The 25466-nt window shown below is 39.8% G+C and overlaps 1 long non-coding RNA gene across 3 annotated transcripts in view; it reads left to right on the forward strand.

Annotated features, from left to right (window-relative positions):
- LOC138935855 (uncharacterized) overlaps window positions 1–25466 on the forward strand; it is a 101513-nt gene that overhangs the window by 49375 nt on the left and 26672 nt on the right. Inside the window, exon 4 of one of the 3 annotated variants that reach the window (XR_011447301.1) lies at window positions 19527–20093. The exons of the other annotated variants lie outside the window; for them this stretch is intronic. This is a non-coding gene — a long non-coding RNA (uncharacterized lncRNA). Of the gene's footprint in view, window positions 1–19526; window positions 20094–25466 lie in introns of those variants that run through there. 3 annotated transcript variants of the gene reach the window in all.

Genomic DNA, 25466 nt, shown 5'->3' on the forward strand with positions numbered 1-25466 from the left:
ATATATTATAACAAATCTATATTTTATAGAACAGTCAATTTTTGGATTATATCTTTAGATTTCGTGCGACAATTGGATAATTTTATGCTGACTATTTCAAATTTGGAAAACAAATTATGCGTAAGAGAAAAATTATAAGCCATTTTAAATAATATTTTTCAATCCCTTTAACTCTCTCGATTTAAAGAAAAAAATTGATTTCGATTGTTCGATAACTCTGACATATATCCGCTCTTTTTCAAAAAAAAATTATATAAAAAAATTCTTCTCTTTAACTCTTTTTATTAAAAAATATTCTACTATAAGCAAGCCACTAGTAATGAACGCGAATATTTTTGTATATCGTTGTATCGCCGTACTTATCTTGCTCAAGACACGATGAACGCGTATTATATTATCGACGCGAGTAGGGGGGTTTCCGATTTCTCCAGAGACGCTCGAGAGCGCTGAACGGACAGCATCGTAGGTCCAAAACTAGAACGGAAGCTGGTGCCCTATGCTTCTCCCCGCAATCGATATGAAGCGACGCGGACCGGACTTCCATCCCCTGACGAAACGAGGTCGCGCGACTCCCAAAGGGTGACATAGGGAAAGAGAATGGGATGTCGAGGGGCGAAGAAGGGGCGAAAGAGACGGACCGAGGAGGAGGGGGGAGGGGAGGGGGGGAGTGCCGATGAAGGTTCGACCGAGGGCTGAACTTGTTTGTCGGAAGCGGAGGTTCCCTGCTAATGCCCTGGTTAGTACTCCGGTTTCCTTTGTGCCACCCCACACGGACAACGGGATCGTCCATCCCTCCGTACCATATCCCAGGTCGTTTTCATCCCCGCGCGCGTTCAAACCATGTGGTGCACCCTTCCGCGCGCGGCCACTATGGTAACACACCCCCGGTTCTATGCAATCTAAGTCCCGTCCGCACGCCCTATTTAAGCGGACCACGTGCCGTCACCAGGGAACAGGGGGTAAGAGGGAGGGGGGGGAGGGGGTCGAAGAGTAAAGACTCACGAGATCGATTTTTTTGAAATTTCATTTGGCGGCGCCCATAGTGTCTCTGAATAAATTATATAACTAAGAAAAGATTTTTTTTTTTTTTTTTTTTTTTTTTTACGATATACATGCAACGCGCATTAATAAATCTTAATAATTGTAGGAATTATAATACGAGAAAATGTATATCTCAATGACAATATTAATTTAAATGAAATAAGATTGACTTTTTTCCATTCCGTTCATATTATATTATTTATTTATGGCTATACAATAAAGAAAATTATTGCAATTTGCTAATTTAAGATTAATTAATTTATCTTATCGACTAACCATGCAAATACCATGAAAAGATTTTCTTGTATATTATCGTTTTATTTTTATCAAGAGAAAAATAAATAATATTCACATACATATGAAGAAAAGGCTTATATCATCATTATTTATTCGATATTTATTACATTATATTATATTATATTATTTTATATTCATTCTGCTTACGCGTATAATGAGAGGGAGGAAAGAAAAAATATCATTTCGAAACGAGGCACGCGTGCCGTGGTTTTCTCGAAGCTGCAAAAGATCCTCTATCTTCCAAAGAGAAACATCTTCCTTATCGCTGCTGGCCGCTTGATGTGCTATTCTCATTGTTCGTAAACGGGGGGCTTCACACCGGCGCGGCGCTTTACATGCCGCATCGAGCCACTCTAAATGATGAGATTTTCGCCGGCGGTCGAAAGAGACGAGGACGGGGAACGTGAAGGGCCAGAAAGGAAATAGGAGGTAAGGGAGAGGGGTGAGCGAGGGGCACGAAGCCGCATTAAAGTATTGCTCCGGTCCGCTTTTGCCACGGCTTTTGCGTTGCTTTTACGGTCGCGTGGAACAATGACGAATCCCCGACGTCTCGTTATGGCCACCCCCGGCGGAGTCTGAGGAAAAGCGCAGGAAAGAGAGGAAAATGTTGAAAGGAGTTTGACGGTGGTGAGGAGGAGGAGAGGGGAGAGAGGGGAGGCTATATACGCTGAAAGAGTTGGTGTACGCGTCGGGTGACGATCACTCGCCGCTGATTACATGGACCATTGTGCAAGGACAACGGAGTCGGCACACACGTAGGATGTGAAAGAGAAAAGGAGCGCGGTACTTTTGCGCGCGAGTCTTTGGGTCGGAAGAGCGGTGAAACGCGAGCAAAGGGACGAGCCTTCCTTACGGAATATTGTCGTCCGAGTGATTAAAAAAAAATGCACCGAGAACAGGTCGAGATATGAATCTTGCGAAGTGTAATACGTTTGATCAACAAATCGATACGTCGTGACGTTAATATTTCGAGAGATTATGAAGATTTTCTTATTCATCAATTTTGAGCTGTATATGTTTTCTCGCGAACTATGTCATATATCGCGAATCTCATTATTAAAATATACTTTTCGTTAATTCTTATACGGATAATTTATCGGCTGACTATGTAACTTTATGACCGAAAAAAATATGAAAGTGGATATTGCGATATCGCGATCTTCACGGCAATATTACATATTAAAATGGCATCGATCGTCGAGCGACAGGAGGAAAAACAAATCCTCGATCGAGGATCTTGATTGGAAGGGCGTGGTTTCCGGTATTTAAAGTGTTCCCCGATTCTTCTGCGTACGCACTCGCGTAACGATGTGGAGGAGGAGGACGACGACGACGACGACGACGACGATAGTGGATGATAGATGATGGTATCGGCGACATGTTCTTACCGAGCGTGGGAACATTTATGATCGTCGCGTTATGCTAGCTTGAGTTGAAATTTGCCGATGTTAATTAACTTTATCAGTCGGACAATTTTTGCTCGGCTACCGGTAGATCAATAACGTCACGTTTTTCTCGTTTTCGAAAACCAGTAAGATTTCCGCGAGAAGCTTCTGAGATATTCTGAGATGCAAATATCAAAAATAAAGGCTATAATAAAATAAAGAGCTATTGCTTTATTTGGAGTTTAGATCGAATAATGTTAATTAACTTTATATCGCGCTGGCAACGGTAAATGGATATTATCATCAAGTCATTCCCATCGAATTTCCATGAATAGATATTGCTCGAAGATTTGAGATATTCTGAGAAAAATAAATACTATAGATATCGATTTATATTAAATATTTAATGTTGATCGATGTTAAATATAATGGTATAATAATCCGTTGCATTCCAGTATCTCGAATTGGAATCGGTTTATCTTACATTTCATAATTATAAGACGCGAATACGTGTAATCATTTATTAAACATTTATTATTACGTAGTCTTGATTTATTCAAATATTTTTATTTAATTAATAATCATTACGACATTTTTTTCTAAATAACATATAATAAAATATAATATTTAACATAATATTAGTTTGCGTTCTACAACAAATATTTGCATTATTTTTTGTTCGTTTGTTAAGTTTAGATTTTCTTTTACACGCCCACGAATTTTGCTTAAATTCTGTCTAAATAACACATATGGTAGTAAACGATATTGACAAGATAATGCAAAATATTATTTAGTATTATTATTTATGCGAGTAGAACGACTTAATAGAAAAATTGCTTATTATTAGACATTTTTCTTTTAAAGAAAAGAACGATCTAATTCGCGAATAATTGCGTAAAGAAAAGAAAAATTAGAATAATAAAAATTGTGTGAATTTATATAGTAAAAATTTATATTTATATATATAATTACCGCGTGTCCCTATTTTCAAATGTCACTTTTACAATTATATATATTTGTTATTTCAGTAAATGTGTATTGGAGAAGATGGATCGATCTATTTATAAGAACATAATTTATAGATAATATGCAAGAAGAAAATAATATTTCACTTGAACGACAGAAGAACCGCTTACGGATTAGCTCGTGAAATAACTTGTACGATATCGGATATCGATCACAGTTGGGAGAGCTAATATTAAGATAACTACCGCTATATCAATATATCAAACGACAACATCGCGGCGCGGTCGTTCGTAAAACCAGTCGCGAATAAACCGGAAGCGAGCCCGGATTCTTACGTGGAAATACGTCGATCCAGCTAGGACAGGTAAAACAGGGTGGGGCTTCCGCCGCGAGATCATTGATCGCGATCGATCGCATCGATCATGCGACCAGTGGTAAGAAACGCGCCGATAAACTGGACGAGCTATCTTCGAATGTTGCTCGCCTCTCTGCTCGTCGATCGACGTCGCTCGCTCTTCCGTCTTTCGATCGTTACGCGATAAGTTGGGCCGTTCGTAATCCAATTAAGAAAACGCGAGCCGTGATGTAATGGAAGCGCGAACCGGCTGTCGTTTACGTAAACGTCGAACGCTCGGCTTTGTTTCCGCGCATCCAGCACGCATGGATTTCGAGATAGCGATATACCGAATTTGTTACTTCCTTCGACACGTTTCAACGCGATATCAAGAAGGTGATGAGTCGCTCTGATAAGTTACGTGTGCGATTCGACTACTTTCGATTGCAAGATTATTTCTGTCGCAATATGATCGTTACGATGTAACGTGCCGCGCGATACGTAATCGGAAAATTGCGCGGCTGTTATATATGTATACAGCTATTATATTTGTCTATATAGATATTTTACTTTGTCTAGGATAATAAAAAAAACTTGCATATTTTTAATTATTGCATAAAATATTGTAACATTAATTAAAAAATTAATTATTTATTTTATATTAATGAATTATATATATATATATATATATATATATATGCTTAATTGATAATATTAGACGCATTTAAATGGTCAATTTTTATGGAGATTGGCAAGACCTCGACTTCTTGAGCAGTTCTCGTACCCTGGAGAAAAGATTCGATATCGCGTAACGGCTTCCTCCAACCAGGTGCCACTTCCTCGTTCCCGAGAATCTCGTATAAATACACCTGCACGCAGGTGGACGCGGAGTCAACGGGGAGAAAAAGGTGCGTCTGCCGTTATTATTCTGACACGAGCACAGGTGAAGAAGGATAAAAGTACGCAATGAACGATGCGACAAAATTTACGCCTTTTGTATTCCGGAAGTCATATTAGTGATCGAAATTTAAAGCGATATGTATCGATATAGATCAACGTATAGACATTGATATAGTATTTAAAAAATTTTTAAATAAAAGTACACTATATATATTTTTTTTTGCATTTTCATCTTCTATTTTTTATTTCAATATATTAGTTTGTTAATTTTAACGCATTACATATAATATAAGTATATATATATATATTTTTTTTAGAGAAACAAAAAATATATAATAGGAGAATCTTATCTATAAGAGAAAAAAAAAAAATATTATATATATGGGGTGATAAAAAATTTTAATTATCGAATTAATCTTAACTAACCTAACATGAAAATTATTCATTTATTAAATATAAATAATTATGTATAATATTAATTTTTTTAATTACTATTTATATAGTGTAATGTTTTTTCGTGGATCCGTGATGATCCTGCGTTTAAGAATAAGCCGCGATGATTACATTAGCGAACGCGAGGCGAGCGATAATGTCGTCGGCATCTCCGAGAGGCGCGTGAAAGAGTGTGCCCTCATCTGCCTTTTATAGTATCTGCGAACGCGGCGATGTACCGTACACGGGTTTAGGTCGATCGGCAGAAGCGCATAGGAATCCGGGAAGCGGGACCCCGGTGTCCCTCATATCCACGTCGCGGCCGTGAGGGTTGGCGACGGAGGAGGGCATCGGGTACCGTTCCGTCCTTCTGGGTTCACCGGGTCGGTTCTCCCGGTCTCTCTGGCAAAAAAGCCAACCGTCACTACCGCCGTTCCACGTCGTCGTCATCGTCGTCGTCGTCATCGTTGTCGTTCCCATCGTGCGCCTTCTTTCGCCTCTCGTTCGTTCTGGCCGCAGATTTTGCCCCTCGGCGCTTCTCTTTCTCCTTCCTGATATCCCTCGGAAGGAGACTCGCGTAGCACGAACGATTATGAATTCGTAATGAGAACGTGAGAAGAATACCAAATGGATCGCTGTTATGGTCGATCATGTTCCAACGTGGAATCGGCTCTTAACTGCTGTAGTCGCTTGTAACTCGTTATCATATCTATTCTTATTCACGATCAGTTATATAATATCTTAAAACATGTATTTTTTTGTTTAATATAAATTTGCATATTATTTTTTTATTTTAGATAGATGTTGAATTTATATTTGCAACATGGAACTTTGAAGTTCGATACAATTTTGCTATTAAATAAATATATTCAAGATAAATGTTCTTGTGAAATCCATCTGAAACTGTAATTAAAGAAATACGGATTCATTATTTATTTATGCATCCGTGACTTGCGTAAAAAAACTTTCAATTTTCAAAAACTTCTATTTTAAAAACGAACGTTCTTTTTCTTCGATTATTAATAAATTCAGGGGGACCGTGCGATTTTTTGGAAACCACCAATTGAGATCGGAAAGCGTAAAATATTCAACGGAAAGAACTCCCGCGTAAACGATGGAACTAATGGCGGAGGATCACGCGCGACTCGAGAGCCTTACGAGGATCAGGGGAACGCGGGTCCCGGGTCATTCCAACGGTGTTTCCTCATCTCTCACAGGACCGTTCGATTCCTATGCTCGGTGAAAGCAATGTACTCCCCGGTAATGATTTTCCCCCGGTCGACGATGTAACTATACCGTCCACCCGGCGCAGTAATGTCTGGTAACACCGGTAGTGTGATTACTAGCGATCGTCGTTACGGGACTCCAGACGTACGTAATGTTACCGGCATTTTACCGAAAGAAGGATTTCTTGTCCCTTGCCTCGCCTCGCTTCACCTTGCCGCGATCATCGCGTACTTTATCCGCCGCCAGCTTCCGCGAATCCTCACCACCCAGCCGCGTCTGAGACTTGGTGAGATTTCGCAGTAGAGATTTTTACAATATGATCGAAAGATCCGTTAGCTGTATTCATTAGACCGTAATCGCCATTTAACGAAGATTTCGATATATGAAGATTTCGATATCTCCATTATCTCGATTTAAAGCTAAAAAGTTTTAGCTTCATACTAACTTAGTATCTTGTTTGTCTTGTCTGGTATAAATTTTTTATCTAGCATGATAGAGATTTCTAAAAATATTCGTCTTAATAAAAGGAGAGAATTATGACGCTTTTTCGTAAATATTGCGTATAAAAGCAGAAACAGATAAATTTCTCGCAAATATCTTTAACTCGGCGGATATTGTTGCGTCCCTCTATACAATATCGATGACCAATAGTCATTTTTACCGCAATATTAATTATCTAAAACCGGCAGCTGAACGCTATTAAAATTACAGAGGAATCAAGACGAGTCATCTCGCAAACCGTGAATATTACTAACGTCGGCAAAAATCGAGCAGTTAACTTTAAACCGGCGAATCGAGATCTACGCGAGATTAAAATATCTCGGCTAGACGGATATTTTCGTGAATATAGAATTGTCACCCGGCATTTAATAAAATATCGCGTCTCAATTTTTCCAGATAAAAACCCGCATGATCGATACTAAATTATCAAAAGATCTATTTTCTGAATCATTTTGGCCTGGCTAAGAAAAAATAGATTTATTATTGTTAGCTAAAACAAGATCTAATGATGGTGAAGTGATAGAAAAATAAATTAGATTTTTAAAATACGAAATATAATAGAAACTCTTTTATGAGAAAGTAATATAAATGCATGTCTAAACAATGTCACTCCTTTTAAAAATATAAGATGTTGAGCGCTCTTTTATATCCCCTTTTTCTCATATCGCGATATATGTTGTTTACGAGCCGATCATTTCGCTCGACGAGAATCGCGTCTTACCGGAAGCGGTCGCCACTCGATCTACCTCGTACTCGGGAGGGACCACCACTACCATCACCACCACCACCACCTCCATCACCACCACCACCACCATCATCACCACACCATTATCGCCATCTCAGAGAGACGGAAACAAGCGCGTAGCTTTTTACGCGGGCAGGAGCGACAAAGAAACGCACACCCGGTCCTCAGTAAAGTGAGGAGAGGGCACTCGGGACCGAGGAGACCCGGACAAAGTTGTGGGGGGAAACGCCACGCGTGATCGAGTTACCTCTGGACGAATTGGCGTGGCACAGGTGAGGTGAGATTGGTACACGGACTTTGTGTGTGTGTGCGGGACAAAGAACCGCAAGAAATACCGATACCACCTTACTCTCCGGTCCCATAAAGACGTTGTCGCGCTTGAAAATCGAGCGTCGCCAAGGAGACGCGCGCTCGATAAAGTTATCGGTGATGTTTTGTAAAATGTGATCGCTCCTCGCGAATATATCAATGTTTGCGAATTTATCGCGAGGATTTAATTTAATGATTAAATTTAGACATTAATGGCTAACTGACGCTATTTTCGATTCAATAATAATATAATGTAAAGAATCATTTTGCATAATAATAATAATAATATTAACCATATAAATAGCAGAGTAATGTGAAAATGTATATTATAATTTTCGAGAAATTTATCTATTTCGCGAAAAACGAGACATGAAATTAGCAGCACGCGAGGCGCAGCGTTGTCAGTTAAATTTAATTTCTATCTATAAGAAGAGAGGATATATTTGCACCTGGCCGGCGTCAAGGCTTTAATTTCATTTTCTAAAACTGGCGAATCGATATAATTCAAACATAACGAATTGAAATGAAAGTAAATATTTGCACGTAATGTTACAAGACAATGCGTTTGTGCAGAGATTACGAGCGCGCCTTTATACGAGTCCGCTGACACGCGAGCCGACGAAGACATCGATACATGGAAACGTTGATACCCTGTGATGGCGTTCCCTTCTGTGGTTTACATACCAGAGGAGGGTAGTCTTGTATCGTGTCCATTATGTCGCAAAACCTTCGGCTTACCACGATTCGGTGAAACATTATTCTTCCAGGGCTGACAGCCCTCATTGTCAATGCGATGGAATCTCGAAATACCCGAGCGAAATTTGATCGAATGTTTCGACGTCTTTGTGCCTTTTCTAATTTTGAACTCGATTTCTTAAATGGACATTTTGTCAGACAATATAATTGTTTATAATTTTATAATATTTGATTTTAAATATGTTTCAATCGTTAAATTAAAATCGCTCCAAAATAAGATTTTCTTTACCGAAGAATAGAGAATTTTAATTACTTTGAAATCCTAAGAGATTCTTTAATTTTAAACTTCGAAGAACAATATTTTTTGCGGAGAAAAGATTCAAATTGGTTAAAGAAAATGTTACACATGGAGCATGTGCGCGCGGATATACTATGTACGACCGTCTTGTCCAAATAACGTCTATGTTCCGTTATCGTGCACCAGGACTCTTGGCGCGTTTTTCGTCCAACAACCGAAGGCAGCGGCTCCTCCTCGTTACCGATTCTGCGTATCACGAGCGTATCGATCTTTTGTCGCACGCCTTCTCCTTGTTACATACGAGATCGCATGTACATACTTTGTTGTACCGTGTCCTTCTCGTCACGGCGCCGACAAAGGACCCTTCAATTTTCCCTCAATCACGTAGGAAATTCTCGTTGCGCGCCCGTCTCGCTTATATCTCTCATTGTACCGGATGCGCCTTTTGTGTACCGGGCACAATTATCGCCAGTTACATAAAGTCCCCCCTATACACACGCGATAAAGCCTTTCTTCTCCCGGACGCCCCGGCGTCCAACGAGATCCTCGTTGTTTCTTTTCGTGCCACATGACACTTTGCGAATTTTAGGCAACGTACGCGCTCTTCTCCTTCGTGCCTCTTTGAGATATGCATTGTCGACCGGAGGAAGGAATTCATGCCTGTCGCGAGACGATAAGTATCACGTGTCAAGCGGACGTCTTGACGCGGGATCATTAGGGCTACAAAGATACTTTAATCCTCGCGCAGATGGGCGCGTTATTGCACGAATGCTATCGGCCTCATACTCGGGGCCTTTTAAAACGTCTCTTGTTTTATGGTTGTTTACGAATCTGCATCACGAGTGTGCATCACGTGAGATTCGCTGTTGGAAAGTTTCTCAAAAATTCCTGTGGCTTTTGCAACTGAAAAAAGAGAATTCACATAGCTTTTTAATAAATAAGATCTGATATCGCGCGTCCATTGTTAATTAAATTTTATCGAGGTACTATCTTTTCTCACTGATAAAAGATTTATTTCCCAAGATTCTTGAAAAAATTCCTGAAATTAATGAATAAAAATAGATTGTAAAAAAATTAGCTCTTAATTTGCCCGACCTGTTCTTGAAATAAATCCAGAGATAATCCATGCAAGTCGGAATGACCGATACTTTAGGACGAGTTTGCAGGTCGATGGGAATAATGACGTTTGGGAGGCGAGGAACGAAAGAGCGAGAATGGATTTAGCGGGCGGGGGCGAGAGCAAAGTACGCGATGAGAGAACGGAGAGGAGAGGAGAGGAGAGGACACGGTCGCAAATTGTCTGAATTACGGGGTCGTACGGGACGCGTGGCGATGAAACTCGACATGCGCGTCGCGCATACGTCACCGATCGGACGCGTTGGCGTCGCGACGTCGACCGCGTGGCTCGGCGTCGCGATGGAGAAACGCGGCACGAATCCCGCGCCGCGGAAACGCGCGCGATTTTGCAGCTCTCGCGGAAATGCCGGGCCGCGCGGATCGCGCCGGATCGGTCAAAACTTTCGCGGCAACCTCTAAATTGACGCGAACCGAAATGATCTCGATTAGAGTAGCTCGTACTCGCGAGCGGAGTCTTCCTTCGGTCGACGACGACTCGGGCATGCGTGGACGCGACATGCCGGGCTCGAAAGAGGTCGTCGCGTAATTGAGCGGGAAGTTATTTTCAAGCTGGTGCTCACACTCGACCTCAGATGCCTCGGTGGCTGAAACGATAAAGTAAGAGAGAAGAGAAGGGAACGCGAGATGTGGAAAAGAGGATTTATATCGAAGAAGTTTATTTCGCCTTGTCGAATGTGTGAATATCAGGTTACATAAATTTTGGAATTATAACTGTGGCTTCCAGCAAAGTACATGGAAGTACATTCTTGATTCATTAAGTTATATATATCTACTTTATATTTATTGTTAGATATTTTTTAGGTAGTTGTGTATCTAAATCTATATAACGTAACTAGAATACTAACTAGCAGTATCTTTTTTTTTTTTTTTTTTTTAGTTTCATCTTTAATATTTTTAATGGTTCAATTTTAATATTTAAACACAGATATCGCAAAAAAAAAAAACATTAAACTGAAACATACGAACTTTTTTTTTTTTTAATTAAAAATTATTAAGTACTGCTAGATAATTATATATTCGCGGCAAAATTACACGATAAGATACGAAACATGGAGAAAAGCAAGGATTCGAGCTTTCGGCCCTCGATCCCATTTAGAAAGTAGGCTATCATCTAATTGCAGTTAATTGCCCATTTGTTGGCACTTGTCTACCATATTCACGACTAGCGGTGGTTAAACAGAGCCATTCGATGATTATATAATGGCTTTCGGCCAATCTCTCCAAACAAAATCTCATGCCACAAAGCAGCGCGTTTTAAATTCAATGAAAAAGTTGTTTACCAGATTAACAAGTTTATAGAAGATTTTACACAGTTTGAAGTCTATCCGAGATTACAAACTCTCTCTCCATCTTTTTCTCTCGTGAATCTCTGTCGAATTCTCATACAGATTTACATAATCTGTCAACGACATACAAATAGTACTAGGCAATTGAAAAATCTTAACGTTCTAAATATAAATTGAATATTATTTTAATAAATAATAAGATGTTATTATAAATTACAATAATCGATTATCAAAAATCGCTCATCAAAAAGATTGATCATTTTTTTCACGCCTTGCATATATAAATGAAATGGAACGTATGTTAAATTTATTATCTGTCTTAATATGTTTAAAATAAGCATGCGATATATGAAAGATAAGCGTTTAATTTTTCATTAAGAATAATTTTTATAGAAAATAAATCACGCATACATGTGGATACGTTCTCTCTGTTTCAATATATTTCCGGCCTTACAACGCTGAACCGCGGAATGCGAAATGACGTGCCGCAGCTCGGGTTAAATCGCGGGTCTTCATTGATTTTCGTCTCTCCAGGAGGGCGCCGGGGGTGTTAAAGCGCTACAGGCAATTTTAGAAGCCGGAAGCAAGTTCTAGCCAACCCGGAAATTGCCTCGCGCGGTGGCCTCTGGCGCCGAGATAACCTTCGGGAAACCTCCACCCCTCCTCGCTTCTTTATTCGTTTGCTGTGTCTCTCCTTCTCTCTTTCATTTCCTCTATTCCTTTCTCTCTGCTCAACATGCACATAGATAAGATACCTCCCCTACGGATGCTCTAAGTTTCAAACGATTTGTGTTGAGATGACGTGATCGAAGCACCGCTTAACGAAGCAAATTTCGATATCTGCTGCTACGAGAGAGATTTCTCCGTCAACATATTCAGACTCTTTTCTATATAATACATTTAATACGAAATTAAAAATAGAAAAATAAACCATAGAATTTTATTAATCATAGGATCAATCTAGAATTGGAAGCGCGATTTTTACTAAAATAATACAGCGTGATTTTCAATATCTATCTGAAGAATAAAATTTAGTTGTGCGATGGAATTAAATTTATCAATAGGTAAGATATTTTATAAATAAATTTATCTATCCTACATACAATCATTTTACATCATTTCACATATTGATAAAAATTTGTACAACATTTTTACATTTTTTATCTGTGAGAAAAAATAGATCGAGGAAAGCGTATGTGTATAAAATTTAAATCGAATCATCCACTCTTGTTTCGAGGATTTAAACCGGATGGGTCTATCGGACTGCAACTATTGTTCACAGGTTAATCACAATCTCGACATGGCGATTCATCGAATTAAATTCTCTTTATTCAGACGGGAGAGATCCTCATTCCGTACACTGCTGCCTTTGCTTCGCCCTTTCCATTTCTATTCTTCGCGCTCTTTCTCGATCTTTCTCTCTCTCTTCTCCAGGGATTACTCTTCCAAGAATCGCGGTCGTTATCGAAAATGAGATAAGCTTCATCAGCTGGACCCCAAACGAGGAAGGTGTGTCCGCACGAGATCCGAATTGTTCTTCCTACGATTACTTCTTTTAGGCCTAAGAGTTATATATTGTCAGAAAGATGTGATGGGGTGGGGTGGGGTGGGGGGTGGGGGAGAAGCAAACGCGCAATTCATCATCGGGAGTTATTTGTGTAAAACTTTTTACACGCGCACTTACATAAGAAATTAAAATTCTTTTTTAAATTATATAGGTGTTTTTGAAGTGCTACAAATATTTAATGTTGAGAAACTTCTCATCGTGAAAAAATTAACAAGATATACATATAATTTAGTCTCAATAAACAATTATTAGCAATTGACAACAATCGATTAAATTATTGTCGATTAAAAATAATTGATACACTTTTAGTTTTTATTAGCACGAATTTAAGTGTGATTTGATTTTAATAACATGGTTGTCAAGCTTTTCGAGGATGGTTCTCGGTTGACGCAGATCATTTCTGAAATAAAGGGCGAGTTTATATCGACGCCGAGGGTAAACAGGGAAGATGGAAAAGAGTAGGGGGAGATTGAGAAAAGAACGAAGGTGGGAAGATAGAGGAGCGAGCGCGAAGCCCTTGTCGAGGGAGCTTTCAACTGCTCTCCGGCGTCCTTCGCTGTTCGTTCTCCAGGGATGCCGGAAATTGAGCAGAGTCCCCTCGCGCTTCCTGCTTCCGTATACGTCATCGATTCACCCCCGTCGCCCCTTCCGCGCCCAACTTCCTCCACCTTCCTGCCGCTCTCTCGGATACCTCAGGAGTCTGGATCCTTCTCTTTTTGTCGACGATCCCCCTCGTCGCCCGCGTCCTCGTCGCTTTCGTATGAAAGCTTTGGCAGCGACTGTCGGAACTTGGCAGGGATCGATAATCATGGCGACGGCGCCGTTCCCGTTGGATTTTCACCTCCTAAGCTCACCGCCTCGTTTGCACGCAAACACCCCCGACGGACAGCCCCCTCCCCCCCTCCTCTTATCCCGCTCTCCCCAGTGTGGTTTACGGCAGTGAGAGTACGCGCGACCACCTACGTCGAAATAACAGTATGAGATTTTATCTGGACGAATATCATTAACTCTCGCAAGAAAGTTCGGGTAAACATCGCTGATTTTGTCTTGGATTAGATAAGGCCTTCTACACATTAAACTTAAAGATATCAAAATGTATTCCCTCCCCCATAATTGTAAATGTTAACGGCGAAAAAAGTATTTTTTATCTATTATAGAAGACTATATGAAAAGAAATCAGGTATTAATTATTTTGTTTCATCTACAAAAATTAACGATTGATTGTTATTTTATAGCTACGACTATGTGACGTAACAACGTAATTTTAATTACATTGTATTTTTTATCTATTAATAATTAAGCTTTTGCAACAGCGATAATTTGAAAAAAGAATTTACGGACGTAAACTTAATTGCTATTAACTTAAAATTGTTTTGATGCATTCCCTGTTGGAAAATTTATTTATATCGAACGATCGAAACAGCAACGTCAGAGTTGCGGTTAATAGGTTTTCTATTATATACGAAATCGCTCGAATAATATCTATCGTTGCAATAATATCTTATCACGTAACTCGTTTCCTTCGCAATCGCCCTGCCCCCCCCCCCCCCCGCCCAAATGGACGAAAGAAATTCGACCGCACGATGCGATCGATTGATCGTGAAATCGCAAGCGGTTCGCTCAAGAAACCCGCGGTACTTCCGGTATTTCCGTTTACGTCAAAACTAGCTACATCGTCTCTTTTCGCGGGCGCTCGCGCACACACACACACACATATTATATGTATTGTATATATATATGTATCGTCTTGGTTCATTTTCTACCGGCGGTTCTCTTTCACCCCACTTCCATTTTCTTGGCTAACCTTCTTCCGGGTGCCACCCTATCCGTCGCCATCGCTCAAATCACCTGCCTTTGCGTCTGTATTCGTGTTTCTGTGCCGTATCGGTGTGCGGATACACGCGCATCATTATACAATAGCGCACAAATCTGCTTCAATACGAGCCAACGTAAAATCCTTGGAATATCGCGACGGGTTAAATTAAACACCTCTGCCAGCATGGATTATAATTACAAGATCTACTTTAACTAATACGTAGACGTAAAATATTAGAGTCACGTCACACATAATATAATGGTAAAATATTTCTATAATATTTCTATATGATTATTACAGAGAATATAAGTGTATTTGTACCAAGGAAAATTCATTTCCAAAATGATTAAAGAGTCGATAAGAAAAATTACGAAATCTCTGAAGAATCATCGCGTGTGCAATAGCACATTAATTTTGAAAGAAAAAATTATATTACTTTAATTTTGTTAAATTAATATTAGAGCTTATATTCTTCTTTTATAATACCTAATTTTATATATATCTTCGATATTTTCTACCTTTAGCAGGAACAATCTAATAATAGAATATCAAAAATTCCTGAATTTTATCTTAGACTATTTATTATTTGCGACGTAATACAAAAACACATATACACATTTGAAAAAATAAAATATACACATGTACAAAATACATATAGAGGATACATACACACATATATTAATAGACAATGTGAACATAAACTTATAAAGTGATTTTCTATCTTGAATTATCGCGGTTATAAAAGGTCTAAAGCGATTTTATTAATTCTAGCGCATCTTTTGAACGTGTATATCTGGATATTGAATGAAGATCGCAACGCGAATTTGCTAATTATTCCCTGTCCTCTCGCAAAACCTTTCGCGATTATACGTGCAACGCCAGTGCTCTTGCACTCGTTTGCACACGCTTCGATCCGCGACTGGTCGCGCGCATATACATACACGACGGGTAATCGATAATAAGTTAATGGCCACGTTCGTGGAGCGAGTGTCGGGGCTATCCGATCGGCTATAGATGACAACTTCCGGTCACCGTAACGACCGTTCGACACGCGATAGCGATCCCGCGGCTCTCGGCGAGAGATCGCCGGATTATCGAGACGAGCGGCCGGTTGCCGATGTCGGAACCCGTAAAGTAGCGTTCCAATTGCGCATGCTGCAGCGTCAATTTTGTATGCGGTATAATGTATATTCGAGAAAGAGATCTCCCGATTAATAAACTCCCTGTTGCATTTATTTAACTAATTAATTGGCAAAAAAATTGTTGCAATTTTCTTTAAAGATCTTAAAATTTATAATTATAATTTATTAATAAATTAAAAAGGAAAGAATCTAGAGAAGGAAGGAGACTAGAATTTGGAAAAATTTTGTGATATTTTGTACGCTATAAGTGAATAATGTAAAAAAGACGGCAAAATTATATAATTTACATTTTTTTTTTATATTTTTTTTCATTTAGTTATACATATATCTTATTCTGTTAAAATAATGATATCGTTGATTTGTGTCGAAAATCATACTTTACTTAACCAAATACAGGTTTAATGATACAATAAATGCAGGAGTTATATAATCGTGGATATAAAGGATTAATTTTAGTATCCCTTCCGATGCTTATCTAACGTTCAAGTATCGTAAACATCTCTAAGTGCGTGCAGTGATCCACTTTCGGTCAGGTAACTTTCTTTGATCGATCGTGGCTTCCTACCGTTCGGTATTACCAAAAGTGGTTATGCGCGAGCGTAATGCTCGAAGAGACGAGGAAGAAGAAGAAGAAGAAGAAGAAACGGAGGCCGGTACGAAGGCAAGAAGGAGAAAAACGATCGGAGAAAGAGAGGAGGACGTTCCGTTATCGTTCACCTCCGCATAACCGTACCTCCGTAACGGAGGGCGCGATCCCAGATCACCTCGTGTCGTTCTCGCTAAGGAAGGCCAGGTCATCTAGCCGTAACCAACGCGGTCCAACCGCGTCCGTTCGCTTTTTTTCTCGCCGCTCGCTATCTGTCAATCTTCTCTCTCTCTCCTCGAGCTAAGCGAATCGATTAACAATCGTAATAGCCAGTGAGCGCGCATCTCGAGTATATTTCTATTCAACGCGACAAAGAGGGAGAAAAAGAAAGAGAGAGAATTGCATTCCCGATGATCACATTTTCCGAATCCCCGGAATGCCTTCGAAGTCGACCGATTCCTTTTAGCGGACGATACGATCCTTTCGCGAACAGCGCTCATGTGTACAGATTATGGTACGCGTGATATTTCAATCGCTGGTTTCGAATAGTCTCGATCTCGTTGTTCTTATTGGAACTTTACGGAACGCGTATGATTCGAGTTACGAAACGAGAGAAATACTTTACTTCTGTCTAGTTAATGAGAGAATTCCTCTTGTTTTTCGTCAGACTCGAGCGTCTCTCGACTGTTTTGCTCGATAGCGAGAATCTTTAGCATCCTATTCATGCTCTGCGTGTCCTGAATACAAAATCGATGCAGCAGTAGTATTCACAGCTTAATATTCATTAAGAGAATGTCAGAAAAAGCGTGATAAACAATTTTTTTAAATTCATTTAACGTTTACTTTTCCTTAATAGAAATAGCGATAACTCAATTGTACGACGCTTTCAAGATATTTTTAAGACAGCGTGAAAAAACAATTCGTATATATTATGGAATTTTAAGGAATAAAATAACGAGAAATCTTCTTGAAAAATCCGTTTCTCACGCGTGTGTATATATATATATATATATATATCATTTCTTTCCTACGAAACTATAAAACTTTACGAATGACAATCCTCCTCGGCGAGGTAATCGATGTCGTCGCACTCGAGATAGACGCTATCGTTTCCGGCCGGTCATCGTACGAGACGCGACACCCCCGCGATTGCCTTTATGTCCGCGTGTAACGGCTCTCCTCGTGACGTTCGTTTGGCTTCCGGGACAAGCGAGGGTCGCCGAAGACCCGGAAGTTCGTCCGACTCGGCGCATTAACCGGCCTCTCCGTCCCTCCTCACCCCCTTCTCTCGCACGACGAACGAAGGCGTTATAGCGCCTTTTAGGCCTTCGGGAATCCGACGGCCTCTAGCACCCGGAAGTGAACGAGAAAACGATCCATAATACCAGACCCGGTGCGCTCGTAACCCCAACGTTAAGGAATTTACCGCCGAAATTATTCTCAACCCGCAATTACGCGCGAGCGAGCCGCTTTTGGGCTGTACGCTTGAACTGTGCACGTGTGTATATGTTTCTACCGATCGCTTTTTAACCTCGTGAGATACCCTGCATATCATGTACGATGCATTAGTCAAAGCAATCGTTTCTCAAACGAGTTAAAGAGCCGAACTGATATCTAATCTCGCTAGAAATAACATCATCCGATAGATTCTTTAGACGTCGTCCGATTCTTTGTATTTTTTGGAAGGAGAAGATTATTTGAAGAATATGCGAGAGAACGAGTTCTTATAAGAATCAATAACAAATATAAATTTTTAATAAATAAATAATCATAAATATCGAGTTTAGACTCTGGATGGTAGCAGATTTGGATTTGAATTTTAATTTAAACCTTGCGCATCGTAGTATAAAATTTTCAATGTTCTCTACTTGTATCGAAAAATGAAATTTTTTCAAGTTCTTCGGGAAATTCGTGAAACGCTGAAAATTTTCTGTTATAATTCGCAAATAATTAAATCGATTTTTTATATATGTGTATCCGGTTTTCGCTTACGCAAATATAATCTCAAAGAGCGAAATGATCTTTTTTAAAAATACACGTGCGATCTTAAGATTACACAGAGTGCTTTATTTCTGACATTTTGATGTTTAGTGACAGATTTTGTCAAACAACTTATCGCATACGCGACCTCTTTACCGGGCGTAGAACCGAAACGCGAAGCCGATTATCTGACTTCGAGGGTTTCTCGAGCGAGTTATTTTCCTCCGCTCGGTAAATAAATCAGTGGCAATAAGCGTTTACTGCCATTAAGAGGCAATTGAACGCGACATTAGGTACAGTTTTAAATAGAGATCTATCATTAACGCGTCATCGTTGTAATCGATTAGCCATTGCCATAATGGATAAGATAATAAGACTAAGAATATATAATATTCGAATAATTGGGATATATTTCGTTTTACATATACATTTTTTAAAATAATTTGCAATTGTCTCTAACGATAACACTGCGCGACGTAAAAATAATTTGTTTAAACGAAAACCTATGAATTTTCATAAATTTTAAAAGTAAAATTGAAATATTTGTCCGAGATTCAAAATATAATTTATATTAAGAAGTTGTAGTTTGTTAATTTTTACTTAATCTTTTCTAAAAAAAAAAAAAGATTGTGAAAATAGATAACGTTTAATAACAGATTTTTTGCGTAGCGAGCATTGACGTGAAATCGATAAACCATCGATAGATCATCAAAAAGATCCGTAGATGAAAATTAAGTGCAGGAAGTATATTTCTTTGTGAAAATATTTACTTCTCGAAAATCTTTAAATTTTTAATTATTTATGATTAAAAAACGCGACTGTTGTGCCTTATCATTTTTATTAGCAAATAATCTTTCTACTTTGGATTTTTTAAATCCCAGTATCCCCGTATATGGAAGGAAACACCAGTTACACGGAATGGTATAGAAGCTGATTTGTGGACGATCCCGTAGATTGATCTTGAGCGACCCACGTGCCTAGAGAAACGAAGAAACCGTGACGCTTCCGCGGCGGCGAGCCAAGGAGTCGCGGTGTCGAAAGCCCGAGGAATCGGATTGGCTCACCTACTGGGGATCCCGCCAATCGTGACGGATCCCGAAGACCTGGTCTTCACCAGGGAAAAATCTTTAAGGTCGCTCCGCAGAGGAACAGTTAGTCGATCTGGAAAGCCGTTATACCTCCCAATACCACTCGTCGACGGCGAGCCTTCGTGCTCGCTTCGGGGAACTTTCCTCGCGGATGACCTTCGGCTCTCTGCATGCGAACCAGTCGGCGACTAGGCGCAAAATTCCACATCGCTACCACTCAAATTTTCTCATAGCCGTGTACGTGCTGAGAATGTTCGGTTATGACTCGCGGGCGTTTGCGGTGCAATTGAACGGCGGATAGCAGGCAAGTTCGTGAAATTCAAAATTCAATCCCGACAAAGGATAAAAGCGGATCAATAAATGAAGAAAGAGAATCGATGATCGATTCGACAAACTTCCGTATATATATATATATTTAATAAGAATTTCACAAATAAGTGAAGAAAAATAAATATATGATATTATTTTTCTTCACTTATTTGTAAAATTCTTGGATTTCCATAAATTAGGAAGCTGAACGTTAAAGTATTCCCGTTTTACATTCTTCGGAATCAATAAGCTGCATTAACATGCAGATTAATGATGTTACATATTCCTAAAAAGATCGCGAGAATAGCAACGTGCGCTGCTTTTCGATGTAAAGTCTTTTTATTCGCTGTCCATAGGCAGCAAGATATAAATCGTTAGGAAGTTACGGGAGTTATTGATTCTATCGACAAAAGGATAATATCCAGAGATTTGGATGCGTTAATGCGTAAACGACAGAATAAATATCGAAAGGCTTACGCGTACTTTTTTTCTTGCGCTTCTTTTTTTTTTCCACGAAAGGAAGAAAGGAAGAGTGCAACGAGAGAATCCTTCGACTTTACTCGACATGACCTTCGAATTCCGCCAACGTCACTAACGACCCTTTTCCTTTCGATATCCCCGTTTGAATTTATCGAGAGATACGCCTTATATACATCATGCACGTGGAAAATTTCATTTAAATAGTTATCTTCCTGTTGGAAGTTTTTAACACACATCCTATTTACTGTAACCGCATTATAGGCCAATCAAACTGCAATGGATAATTAATTAATTTAGCGAACTTAAAAATATTAATATCGAATAGAGTCTGATGTGTGGCAAGATATAAATAAATGTAAAACAGGTTTTCCGTTATTACATTGACGATTATCACAATCGCACATCTATTAGCTGACATATGGAAATTGCTCTTTTTCAATTTCTTGCAGTTAATTATGATAAATGGAACGGCGATACTTAATTTTTATTTTAATTCTTGATGACGTTTGTACGTTATAGCTAATCTGAAAGAACAGTTGAAAACATTTTTCTCTAATTCTTTTAACCCTTTGCGTTCTACAATCCGTTATGTTAAATAAGAGAACATTCTGAGATTTATTATTTATTTAAAGCGACGTAAATGTTGGTGTCTATGTCACGTGTAACAAAAGCGCGCAACTCAATGAAAATTATGACAGAGATAACAGTAAGATGGGTATGAAATGATATCATTTCGCATGCGTAGAAAGTATGCCGAAGAAATATTCGACCATGTGACTATATGTCACGATTTGTCACATCGTTTCGTTAAATCTCGTCCGACCGTGAATGTCAAGCGTTAATCGCCGCTTGCAGAACCGATAGCCGTTGATAGCGCTATATGCAACGGTTCTTATCGCCTGCCTGCCTGCCTGCCTGACTCTCCTTCCAGTTCTTCTGTATCGTGGTGCACGATGTAAACATTCCTTTCCCGTATATGTCCCAATGCGGGTTGAAGACCTGCGAACACCTTCAAACGTCCGCGTATCACGTGAGAATTTGCGTCATCGACCACTATAGTGTGTGTCGTTTTTTTCATCGATGGAATTAATTTCTACATCCTCATTTTATTCAATTTAACTTAATTAGCATGATCAAAATCTTTTGTCTGGTAACGATAACATCTCGTTTAATAATGTTTCCCTAATATTCAAGTTTCTTTTTCTCTCTCTATTTCAGCTTCAATAATAATACTATATAAAAATTTTATTGTTATTATTTCTTATTAGAGCCATGAGACAATTGGAATTATTGTTTTCTCAGTCTTAAATTATTTCTCTCGGCGAAAACCCGGCTGAGATTTTATTCATTACATTATTTAAAAACGCAAAGCTCTGCATAAATCAAAACGTAAAGCAAGTCCAGTTTTGATCTTTTAAAAATTAATACGCCACGAGAGAGAATTATATCTCGCAGGAGATAGATACAGAGTGACAAGCACGGACAAGCTTTGTCTCGCAGTGGACAGAGACAGTTTGTGCACAGACGCGTCACGAATCGCAAGTGAATAGCGATACCTATGCACGGCCGGCAGCGGCCAGCAAAGTACCTGTTACCGAGCGCGACGACGCTCGCTCATGTCAGACCGCTCAGGCAGGCGCCTCGGAGGAGAGGACTCCGGGCGTGGGAAGCTGCGTCGGCGTTACGTTATACGTCGGACAATTGGCCCTAACGCGCTAGACGCCGAGCCAATTAAGAGAGGAGAGGCCTCTCTTCTCGCCGATGACGTCAGGCGCGGCAACGATCGAGGATGCCGGGTCGTCTCACACGCGGATACGCGAAACGATCCTTTCACTTTCCTTCGCGCGAGACCCGATAGGATTTTATAACTCTCTCACTGTCCTTCAAGGAGAAAATTTCAGCGCTATCGATGATAATGCCGGGTTATCGCGATAAGAAGCGAGTTTTCAATCGCGTGAAAACAAAGGAAATTATATGAAAAAATAAATTGTTTAGGCTCTTCGATTATATAAAAGATTGCGGAGTATACTTGTTATCACTTTCTCTTTCGAGATAATTAGAACTAAAGCGTTTCTTTGTGCCCGCGTTGAATTGCCACTTAGACATGCAAGATACGCACTTTGCTTCTGATGGGGATGTAACCCATAACTCTGTTACAAAACACAATGAGGTAATTTTAATACGCCTTCGTGATTTGCGCTTCATTATTAGTACAGCACATTATATATGTATACAAGTAGAGAGATACATAAATGAATCGAAAGGAAAATAATTTCCCACCGGAGGAAGAAAAACTCGCGAGCAAAGCGTCCCGCGTATAACAAAGAACGAAAGAGGGAAAAGAGATATAAAATTCTTACGTGCAAAAATGAAGAAAAAGTCCTCTCAGGGAATTCCAGCGAGTTCCTTCCTGGTAGCCTCGTGTCACCTCTCTTGGCCCTCGTTTCTTCCTGTAACGAGGAGAGGACGCGAGAGGGTGAGGATAGCGGTGGCAGAAAGAGGAGAAGGAGGGCCGGGCTCGCCTCGTGGGCGACTCGTGCGTTCCTAAACTGCATTCCAGCCTACGTTGCCACGTCTCGTTTCACACACGCTTCTACGTATACGAGCACATATATATTTAAGCAGCGTACGCGTACACACATATGTGTACGTATGGTACATACAATGGAGGACTCAACCAGGAGCCAACTTTTTGGTGGGGGTGCATCGCGCTCGACTCCTCGTAAATATTCCGGCCAATATATCCCTCCTCCTTCTTTCGCTCTCTTGTTCCGCCCCCCCCCCTCCTACCCCCTACCCTCTCCTCCCCCTCTCACTTCCCCGTGTCTTGCTCCTCTCTTTCCGTTTACCGTCTTGTTCTTTCTTTCTTGCGTCGTCACGTCCGCGAAACTACACTACTGAACCGAATCAATTTCTCGTCGTCGTCGTCGCCTGACGCAAGTGAATTCTGAGATGCTTTTGAATGAAAAAATTCGGAGCGCGACGAAAATGTCTCTGCGGCCTGTCCTCGAACGATTTTGCAAAAATTCTGTCAACGTTTAGCGCGATTGTCAGACGATACGAGAAGAAACCACGTGCACATTTGTCATTTCTTTGAAATATAGTAGATATTACATACATATAGTACTGAAATTTTTTCGTTCCATCTCTTTCAATGAATATTATAAAAAGCTTTCTTTCGCAAATATATATAATGATCCCTTCTCTTATAATATATATATAATTAATATTTCGTTATATTATAATATTATCAAAGAAAAAGAGAGAGAGAGAGAGCGGACCATTTTGTTATTGGTCACATTTAATGCGTATGTGTGTATGTATGTTACGCCATATATCAAAATTTGATTAAAATACGATTAAAAATGATATAAAAATGATATGATCGTAGTGTGCACACTTATTTATAAGAAACAGGTACTTTGATATTTGCTTAGAAGTATTAACATATTCGTATACATAATTTCCGCGTATATCTAAAATCGCCACCTATACCTAATGCATTTCGCCATCGCGGAAATATTTTAAAAATCGATCGTGTATGTGTGTATGTAGATGGAATTTTAATTGCGCCTGTTTTGTCTAGCCGAGACGCACGGCGTTGAATTGGTCATATTTCCATAAGATTTGCATATGCGCTTTGCGCGCGAATAGACGAGAGGTCGCGATATCAAAAGGAAGCAAAATGAATTCGCAGATTGCCGGTAAAGAAAAGTTCGTCTCTTTTCCTTCGCGAGTAAATCGTGATATTTCGTCGATATCTCAGATTCGGTATATTGAAAGCAAATATCCTCTCTGGCTAGAAGCTTTTCCGTTTATTTACTTCCTTCTTACGCGTCTCAGCGTATCAAATGTAAATGTTATTTTTTGACAAGGATCAGGTGGCGCGCTTTTTCCTGAAATTGTAGCGATATACTTTAATCTTTTGTGAGTTCAACGTGCGCAAGAGTGGAGAAACTTGTTCTTTTTTTTTTTAATTATGAAAACCTTGTCAGAGAGGAGTGATTATCGCGCTCTCTAATGAAGTATGTTTCTCGATTGATTCGCTTCGCAAATGTGAAAGTTCTCGTTGTACTCGTAAGGAATGGCATTTTACGATTCCAAGGATATTATAGAGCGGAAAATATGTCTAGTGCGATAATAATCGTAAACACGATCATATTCGTAATGTGAATCTACTTTCGACGCGCACGCGACGATGACGAATCCCTCGCGCGAATTATTATCCGAGATTCGCCGAGCGTGACAGGATTCGCAGAGACAAAGGCCAAAGGCGAACCGTAAGTGCTCGGTAACACGATGAGAAGCTTTTATCACGGGTTTGAAAGGAAGGAGGACGATCCGTGGAGACTCTAAAGTTTCCTCGAACGATTAGAGGATTCGATCGATCCGATGATTTCTGCCTGAGGCGAAGCGTCGATGATGCTCCGAGGAAAGTATCGCGGCGGTTTCGCGGCGAAAGAATTACTCGGATGGATGGCCGGAGGTCAGAGCGAGTCGCTCGGTCATCGTGCGCGAGAGAGAGAGAGAGATAGGAGCCGTTGAGGAATATTACTCGACGGAGAGTTCGTTACATACGAGCTGGCCCTCGGGATAAAATTATGCCGGAAGAAGTCGGAATCTGTCTTTTTTCCCCTGTCTCTTATGACCACGAACGCAAGTACCGATGATTGCGTTCGTTTCGTTGCGCGCGTCTCGGAAAGAGCGGGACGTCAATCTCGAAAAACCTCCTTCTTCCTCTTCCTTTGCGGAGTCATATGTAGGAGCCGGACTTGATTAAAATACAGACACAAATCGCGCAAATTGCGAGGAGGCGAGAAATGAGATTGGAAACATTGTTCACTTTGTACAAGTATTATCTCATCTCAATAGAAAATCGCGTCCTCTTTCCGCTTATTTTGTACTATTCTTGTGTACGTTTTATAAAAAGCTATTTATCTTGTT

This window comes from Polyergus mexicanus, unplaced genomic scaffold, assembly GCF_030449975.1.
Source record: "Polyergus mexicanus isolate NDT 795.1 unplaced genomic scaffold, iyPolMexi1.0 SCAF_8, whole genome shotgun sequence".
Taxonomy (NCBI): domain Eukaryota; kingdom Metazoa; phylum Arthropoda; class Insecta; order Hymenoptera; family Formicidae; genus Polyergus; species Polyergus mexicanus.